The following is a 9,952-nucleotide window of genomic DNA, read 5'->3' on the forward strand; positions in this document are numbered from 1 at the left end:
AAAAGTTACATTTGAAGGAGGTTAAACGTTAGATCTCCGTATTGGCTAAATAAATTGTTCCGTTCGAAATTCTGCGTGCAGGTTCCTGAATTCGACAGAAAGCTTCCCGAGTTCGACACGATACACCTGAAAAAAGTGGGAGCTTACATCGGCCAAAAAGTTGTGAAAATTGTTGTTGTGAAAAAGTTGTCAAAACGAGAACAGTAGTTCGAAGACTACAAATAATACGAATAATCAATTCCCATCTCAAAGACTCACAAACATTATACCCGTGTGCTGGTCTGTCATGTCAATGTCCCAGATAACATTTCTCCTGGTCTGCCATGTATCAGTTTCGAAATAGTCTAAATGTAAACTTCTTTATTTATCGATTCTTATTCTTTTATGGTTTGGTTTTTGTGGGAACGGTCTCAATTATTCAAAGTGAGCTTACACCAAGAGGACTAAAATCTTGGCATGCTGCAAAATCCGAAGGGTGCTCCATACTTGCAGCAAATCATCCCTGAAACGAAATACAAGAATACATTAAATATAACATTGGGAATTCAAATCTTCGTTTAAATTTTGACAAAAAATACATCAATTTGAATAAATTTAATTTTGATTTTTGAGTTGAAAATTAAAATTTTACTCATTCCTTGAGAAGCATTTTTATTATTAATATTGTTTACTCGAGAAGAGTAGTCACACAGGCCATCATCACAGATTTCCCTTTGAAACCAACTTGTTGTGTTCTCTGGAGTCTGAGTGACAACAAGTCTCCCCAGAGTTCCAGTACCCTCCAACTATTTTGATAACCATTGCATATGAATTTGCGTTATCGTAACAGCCGCTTATAATTGACTCATCATTGTCAACGACCATTGATCTTCTCTGAAATTTGGATGGCAACAAGCCTCCGCAAGGTCCCAGTCCTCCTGCACTCATCCAGCGGAGGTCTGGTTAGTGTTCTCTCTCCTTGGTCTTTCTATCCTCCTTGACCCTCATTTATTTGGCGTGGTGCCTGTTTATAGCGACTCACGAAAAAGGGGGCGGAAAGTTTTTCGGTATGGTTCCTAGCGTTCCTACTATTAGTTATTTTAACGTTTCTCATCTTCCGGATTCCTTTGATCTCTTCTGCCTGTTCCGTGCATCATCATCATCATCATCATCATCATCATCATCATCATCATCATCATCATTATTATTATTATTATTTTTATTATTATTATTATTATTATTATTAATGAATCACCACTTATAAATCTGCATATGTTTTATCAGCCTTCATAGATATTTAATTGTCTCCAGAAAACTTGCATGATTTTTTATAATGAGATGTTTATGGGATCATATGCTTATACTTACTTTTATAATAACAATCCTGATTACTTTTGCAGGGTTCTTGACGATGCTTTCCAGCCTGCGAACCAGGTGGTGGGCAGAATCCTATGAAAAGAAACATCAAATATTAAAGTGTATTCATTCAATCTACACGATTATCCACAAAAAAACGCGTGTTAAATTTTAATTGTGACAGACCGATGAAAATGCCAGTTTAATGTAAATTTTGACAGACCAAGGAAAAAGCCTGTTAAATCTTAATTGTAATAGACCAACGGAAATGCCAGAGTAATTTTAATTGTGACAGAATAACGAAAATGCCAGATTAATATTAATTGTGACATAACGAAGAAAATGCCAGTTAAATCTTTATTGTGACAGACCAACGAAAATGCCAGTTTTTCTTAATAGTGACAGATTAACGAAAATGAGAGTTTAGTCTTAATTGAGACAGATCAACGAAGATACTACTTTAATCTTGTGACATATCAACGAAAATGCCAATTTAATCTTAATTGTGACAGACCAACGAAAATGCCAGTTTAATCTTAATTTTGACAGACTAATGGAAATGCCAGATTTATCTTAATGGTGATAGACTAACGAAAACGTCAGTTTCATCTTAATTGTGACAGACCAACTAAAATTTCATTTCGAATGTTAGCATGACATACTAACGAATATGACACTTTATTATGACGGATAAACAACAGAACATCTTAAAGAAATGCTTCAGTACATCTAAAAAAAAACATCAATTTGATGTGAAAGTCTGCTTGATTTCGTATTATTTTGATTCATCGAACTACTGTTCTCATCTTGAGTGCGATGTTCACAACGTTTTGGTCGATATAACCTCCGATTTTTTTTTTTCAGTTGTATCTTGTTGAACTCGGGAATGTTCGACAGAAACATTCCCGGGATATTTTTTTTTCTAGTAATAAATTTTGCTTATACTGATAGTCTTCCTAACAAATATTTCTATGTTAGTTTTGTTCCAAGATTCATTTGTTATTTCTTTTTTTCAGTCGTGTGGATTTTTTCTCGTGCCTTCTTTTTTCCATTGGCTCCCACAACCTTCGATGTTTCTTACCTAGTCTATCAATCATATGATTAATATTTCTCTCCTTGTGCTCGCTTGATAGATTTTCACACTGTCTTCATTTTGGAAAAAAACTTTCTCTCATAAATTCTTGCCCAACTAGTGCACTGTCATGGTGAAGAAGAGGAAGTTTATGTAAAACTATGTCATTGGTTAAATTATATATTTTTGTCAGTGAATGATAACATAAGGCATATCCTTCTTTCTTCCACGTTTGCTTGTCAGTCTTAAGTTTAAAAACACATTCTGTTGGTTAGTATTCATTTTGAAATAACAGTTTTGGGTCAGTCTTAAGCTTGAAATATCATTTTATTAGTCAGGTTTAAGTATGAAATAAATAGTTTTTTTTAATTTTACAGCATATCGACCTTTTATATGTTGTTTAATTGCTAAATTCAATACATATTTTACACAATAAAGTGAACAAAAACTGCTTCTGTACACGTAGTCGAGGGACTGCAGACTTATGTACTCTTGGGCATTATTTTAAAAATATAATCGTTATGACACACTTAAAGAAAACAGTAGGAAATATTATCACTTACTCTCATCATCAAATGAGAAACTTCCAGGAACTGCAAAACAGAATAGAAATAATTTATATTTTAGTGAAATAAATTTACAACTCAGTAACAAAGAAGACATCTTTTTACATATGAAAAGCGCATATAATTAAACATATAGTCAGTGTTCAGATGAGTATTTAATTTATCCCACAACTCTTTATATAGTATATCAACAAGCAACCCGGCGTTGCCCGGTCGTAAAATACGCTTAAATATGATATTTTAATTCATGTACGTTTCGTGCGTTTTAGATTGTGTTTTACTTATTATATTATACCTAGTAAATAGTTGATTTCAAAGATTTTTTTCTGTATATATGACTTCGGTGCCATCAGCTAGAATCGAAAATGCAGTTGAACACTTTCCATGAAAATAACGATAAAGCAGAGACACACTCACAACATCTCTTCTGTGACAGAGGTTGCAGCGAAGAGAAAAGGACATCTCCCACCAGGCCACGAAGTCTATTTTGAACCCTATCAAGGCAGGACAAGGCTTTTCTAGCAGCTCCTGCCCATATGTGGCAACAGTACTCCATCCTTGGACGTATTTGGCTCTTTTATAGATAGAGAATTGCATCAGCAGTGAGATATCTACTGGATCGATAGAAAGATCCGACCATTTTTCCAGCGGCCTTGGCAACAGATTTGATGTACGTATTCCATTTAAGATCAGGAGTAAAGGTCAAGCCCAGAAGCCTGTCAAAACTTGAGGCCTCCCCAAGACGAGAGCCATTCATTTTAATTGATATATATATATATATATATATATATATATATATATATATATATATATATATATATATATATATATATACTACCATGAGTGCCCGGGTGTTTGGAGGTGTGTGTTCAGCAAAAAATAAAAATAAGAAATAAAATAGTGATAGTAGGCAGGAATGCTCGAACACGTACCGCGGAGGAGGAAAAGAAAGTGAAAAAAATGACGTCTTTGCCATTGCGTCTATCGCCACAGCGGAAGTGACGTAGGTTTTAATATAAGGCTAGTGAATCGAAAAGAGGAAATGACTTTTGAAGATATCGGCAAAAAAGCGACCCCCTCCCTCTGTAGAAAAAATGCCCAGTTCAGAGTGAAGGAATTAATGTTTTTAGCCAATTTTTCGATATTTGTCGTTCGAAGGGTTACACTTCAAAACGATACCGATTTTGTAAAAATCCGTCGCCTCTGTCGAAAGTTTTAAGCAGACATACATACATACATACATACATACATATATATATATATATATATATAGAGAGAGAGAGAGAGAGAGAGAGAGAGAGAGGGAGAGAGAGAGAGAGAGATAGATAGATAGATAGATAGATAGATAGATAGATAGATATGCATATATATATATATATCAAGATATTGTAGAATTGAATTTACAGTATTTCATTCTAAACAGGGAATACATCACAATAAACTCTATCTATCTATACACATATGAAATAGAGTTATTTGTCCCACTGACATTGATATTTAAAGCCCATTATCTATTTAAAAATACGGTATAATCATGTTGAGACACCGATTCCCATTACATCACAGAAGTTATGCAACATTGAGCCTGGTCAACACTAAAATTGATGACCATTTTGGAATTCCATGTGCGATATGTTATCTTCGCTTATCTCGGCATTGTTTCGAATAGTTTAGCACTGCTTGCCACTGAACTCGAGCAGTACCGATTCAGGAGATGTGTGGTTGGAGATTGCGCAACCTTTGCAAAACTACCCTTACAGAGGGTATCCATAATCTTTCGAAACTGGACGGAGGTTTCTAATTCCAATATAGATATATACATATACCCCTATAAATTTGTTTTGTGTGTGTATGGATAATCATATTAAATCCTTCTTATTTCTATTTATTTCAAAAGAAAATGCGACTTTCTTATATATGGGTTGTGGAATTGTCATTCATCTGCAAAAGATCTAATTTGCATATTCTTTTAAACATTCACTTTTTTAATTCCCTATTAGTTGTTTTTTTTTTTTTTTTTTTCGGTTTTCTCATGAGATGATCATCTTTAGTTAACTATTGCATGTAATTATATTCATGCAGATATTCTACATGATGTACACTTGTGTAATATTTGTGTAAAAAGGTTATAGTAAACACAAACCTCTTTCTATATATATTTATGTATGCGTATATATATGTATATATTATGTTTTTTTGATTTTCCTACCAAACTCCTCTGTCAGTTTTTGGTCTAGATACATGAAACTAAATATATAGGTTATTCGAACCCATGCTAAACTTTATATTTGGATTTTAGCCGGGAAAATTACGGAAGAAAAATCACGTAATGTTTTAATGAATTAAAGTAATCGATTTCAACACAGAATCGGACCGGTTCGAAATTGTCTCCAGATTTAAATAATGAAAGGAAAGTGAGATATTTTTGTTTTTCGCTTCGAAAATGAATTATGAAACTTCAATCAATTTCTACTTACTCATCGAAAAGATGACAAACATCATCAAAACAGCCACGAATTTCATTTTCACTGGTTTAAAATGGACGTCAACTGCTTCAGTTGTTTGATACAGTATGTACCGATGGTCAATCGATCTCTTCAATCAAAAATTTGCGATTGATTCTTCACAATTTCATGACTGTTTATATATATTAATCATTTTCATTGAATGAATTCAATAACAAAGGTTTATCTCCTCGGAGATTAATCTCATATTATATGTTGGGATTAATTAAGAAATATTTTATGACTTTTAAACTGGCGTCACAGTTTTAGTTTCAAACAAATAATTCATGTTAAGACGATTAGCGAAAACTATAAGAGGTGAAATACGTTGTAACATGTCTTCAGAACACAAACATCTCTCTCTCTCTCTCTCTCTCTCTCTCTTTCTCTCTCTCCCTCCATCCCTCACTTGCACTTCCTCTCACTCTCTCTCTCTTTATATATATATATATATATATATATATATATATATATATATATATATATATATATATATATATATATATATATATATATATATATATATAAAATTGTTTGAAATATATATTTATTAATCGGTATCGGAATCTGACAAATTTGTTCCTAATTTCCGATTCCAAAATCGATTCTTTTAATATTTTTTAAACTTAATTTTCCATTGCTTGTACTTATGATAAATATTTATTGTTTTAAAACTATTAGTAAAACTAAACTCTATGGATCATAATAACATCCAAATAAGATGTAATTTTTTTATTTGCGTAAAATAGACAAAACAAAACTTGAAACTTTGTGAAAATTCGGTAGGTAATCTATAGAAGAATGCAGTTTATCTACGCAAAAATTGTTTGAAATTAAAGAAACATTTTGTCAAGAAACATAATATCAAGCATTATTGCTAATTAAATAAAAATAGAATCTAAAAAGTTGTTTTTTAACCTTTAATTTATTTATTTTATGTGTTTATGCTTTTGTCCAGTTGGATTTTGTCCGGTGGGTTTTTGTCTGCCCCGTCACTCAGCATTAACAAATATAGCAAGGGATGGACAAAACCTTGTGTAAAGGCTTAGCTTTGAATTGAGTTTGAAATGAAATTTTGAATTTTCATACTTCCGTGTGAAAACTTTTTAGCTTAAAATATTCTTTGATTCTGCCTGTATCCTTTACTTATGCTTAGACTTAGTGATTTCTACGGTGCCTCTGAAGCCTGATCAAATGTTTAAGTATTTTTTCGCATCTACTTGCCAAATATCGAGATGATGCTCTTCAGAGCGTTCACAGTTAAAAGATTTTAAACCAACGGGCAAGTTTTATTTTCTTGCTTTGTCTGTTAAAAACATACATGGATATCTAACAATAAATTTATGAATATCGATTGAAAATAGCTCGAGTCTTTTTAAAAAGCGGCTACCCCTCCCTGAAATTATATTTTAAAAAATATCTTAAAATGTTAAGAGTTCTGTAAAACCAAATAAAATTGATTTTTATGAGTTTTGAACATGATTCGTACTATTGTTCTCATGTTGAGTGTTCCTATTTACTTGCTTCCCCTAGAGGGTGAAGTTTTAATCTGAGGAATAACCAGCTCCAAACAAAGGGAGACTTTGGGTCCGAACAAAAGTTTAGATTGCCTCAGTCTAGAAGGATTTCTCGTTCATTTAATGAGAAGAGAATATGTGAAATGAAGCATCAGAACAGATACTACACTTTTATATATTATTTAATTGGAATTCATTATTGAGATGAGTATTATTTTATTAATTTTATTTCTGATGAAGGCCAGAGGAATTGTTGGCCGAAACGTCGTGAAACAACTACGAAAAGATGAGGATAATAATCCGCAATAAATAAAAATTAATATAAATAATACTCATCTCAATAATGAATTCCAATTAAAATAATATATATACCATTCGGTACGGACCCGACCATGGATCAGATATTAAATAAGCATGAATTCATAAGACCATAAAATTCAACTTTAATCGAACTTCGTTGCCTGTGGCGCAGTGGACAGAGACGTTGACTCTCTACGGTTCCCGGTGAAAATTATCTGAAGATAGCGGTTTCAATCCTACCCAAAGCCGGCCAGAGGGTTACCTGGCCAAAACGTGGTGAGACGACGACGACTACGGAAGGCAGGAATTGTTTGTGAATGCAGTCAGGAGATTCAGAGTTTCTATCCCGTCGTGGTTACCACCTGATGAAGGCCAGAGGAATAGTTGGCTGAGATGTCGTGAAACAGCAACTAAAAAAATGAGAATAATAGTGCTCAAGAAATAAAATTAATATACATTTTTATTAACGTTTCGATCGATGTAACCTCCGACCGAATTCTCGAGTGCCAATTCTCGAGTTCAACAGAAAAATTCCCGAGTTCGAAAACACAAAATATAACAAGTAATATATTAATATTGTTAAAATTAGGGTGATGAATGGGAGGTTGGGGGCCCTCTTCTTAAAACAATATCTTTAAAAAAAATTTTTAATCGAAATTTATTCAATAATATCCCTTTTTTCCTAACTGGCCAAAATTACCCTTTTTCCGTTGCCCTTTCTTCCGTTCCCATTTTTCTGTTGCCCAATTTTCCTAAATTCATAAATTTAACGTAAAATGATCACTTGTTTCAGGAGCATTCTAATTGTTCTAAAGTCGTTAACTGAATTTTTTTACAACCGACCCCCAATCCCAGTTGGCAAAATCATAAACCCACAAGTAATCGCTTTATTTTTCGTATTATCACCTGGACTTAGGGTTAGTAGTAGAAAGAGGTGGTATATTTTATGACTTTTGAAAAGGAACTATTTTATAACTTCAGAAACATGAACATGGCAAAAATTAAAAACAAGCAAAATCTGTTATCTGTTCTTAAAACACTATCTGGTTCGAAAGAGGCGATCATTATATGCGAAACTAGTTTTCAGATTGTAATGGCCTAAAAAGTGCAGAATCGAATTTTTCGCAACAAAAAGTTATAATTTCGATTGGCGAAAAATGAAAACGAAAGTAAAAAAAACGGTGATAATTTCATTAGAATACAGTATTTACATGAACACCGTTTTACACGTAACTTTTAATTTTTTTTTAAATTTACCTACAAACACTCATAATTATAAAAAAATAAATGCAATATTATTTAGGAATTTAAAGTGCAGGATCATATTCCCACATAAATTTAACGTAAAATAAACGTCTTTTTCCGAAACATTCTAGTGTGTTAGGGCAGTTAACTAAAAACAAAATATTTTTTCTATTAGAAAGAAATTATGTGCGTTCCTTTGAGTGGGATGTCTACTTTTTTAAGCGATTACGCATGGTTTTACGACATTGCTAATCGAACTTAATTCATTGGAAATCAATTTAGTTAACGATAATAAAGAATTAGAATGACACAGAAATTATGATTATTTTACGTTAATTATATATTCGAAATTGATCTTACACTCTAAATGCTAAAACGATGGCTTTCCTTCCCGTCAAGTTTTTTTTAAGAGTTTCACACGTAATCACCTATAGAAATAATATTTTATTTTGTAATGGGTATTTAGCTGAGATTGTTAATCTACAAATTCTTATTATTATTATTATTATTATTATTATTATTATTATTATTATTATTATTATTATTATTATTATTAATATTATTATTATTAGTATTATTATTACTACTACTACTATTATTATTATTATTATTATTATTATTATTATTTTTATTTGCATCTCCTTCTTTTACAGCAAAATTTAATAACCCACGAATTATTTTATAATTAAAATAAAATTTTCCCTTCATTCATAGAGAAAAGACACAGAATAGTTAACAAAGCCCATGCCCTCTCCATGTTTAAAATGGTTTTCTAAATAGTAATATTATTATTTAGAAATTTATTCGTAACAACGGAAGGAGGCGGTGTTAAATATTTTCTTCTTACATCGTTTTCTCATTTTGCTTTTCAATTGTCGACCATTTTCAACTGTTTATGAAAACTTTCAAGTAGCATGTTGCACATTAATGACGAACATCTACAATCTGGTTTTGTTTTTAAATCAAAATAAATCTTTTGTTGCCTTACAATCTTTAATTAATTAGAAGGAAAACACATATATATGTATATATATAATATATATATATATTATGTATATAAATAAGTATATACATATACATACAAGTAAATAAATAAGTATATGTGTGTGTATGCATATGTATGTATATAAAAATAAGTATAGATAAGTGTAGACTATAACGTAACGTCGTACAAAACATAAAATACATGATTTTTCTACTCTTTTAAAATAGGTAAATAGATATCCGGAGAATCGATAGATATTCTTGATTCTGCGAGATCCAACGATCGTAAATTCTCGATACTTTTTTTCCTTCAAGAATAAAATTAAGGGAAATAACTCAGCACTTCTACATGTTAAATAACGTTTCCTACACCAAATATAGTTTATGGGAAGTAAGACCTATCTAACAAATAGCTGACCATTTCAACAT

At 31.7% G+C, this 9,952-nt stretch overlaps 1 long non-coding RNA gene across 1 annotated transcript; it reads right to left on the reverse strand.

Moving 5' to 3' along the window:
• Window positions 1–1,347: 1,347 nt before the first annotated feature.
• On the reverse strand, window positions 1,348–5,738 carry LOC145245689 (uncharacterized). The gene is made up of 3 exons (XR_013863007.1): window positions 5,451–5,738; window positions 2,971–3,000; window positions 1,348–1,428 (listed from the first exon to the last, which is right to left on the reverse strand). It is a non-coding gene; the product is annotated as an uncharacterized LOC145245689 (long non-coding RNA).
• Between the last annotated feature and the right edge of the window lie 4,214 nt (window positions 5,739–9,952).

Source organism: Euprymna scolopes, chromosome 23, assembly GCF_053919585.1.
Source record: "Euprymna scolopes isolate OS-2025 chromosome 23, ASM5391958v1, whole genome shotgun sequence".
NCBI lineage: Eukaryota > Metazoa > Mollusca > Cephalopoda > Sepiida > Sepiolidae > Euprymna > Euprymna scolopes.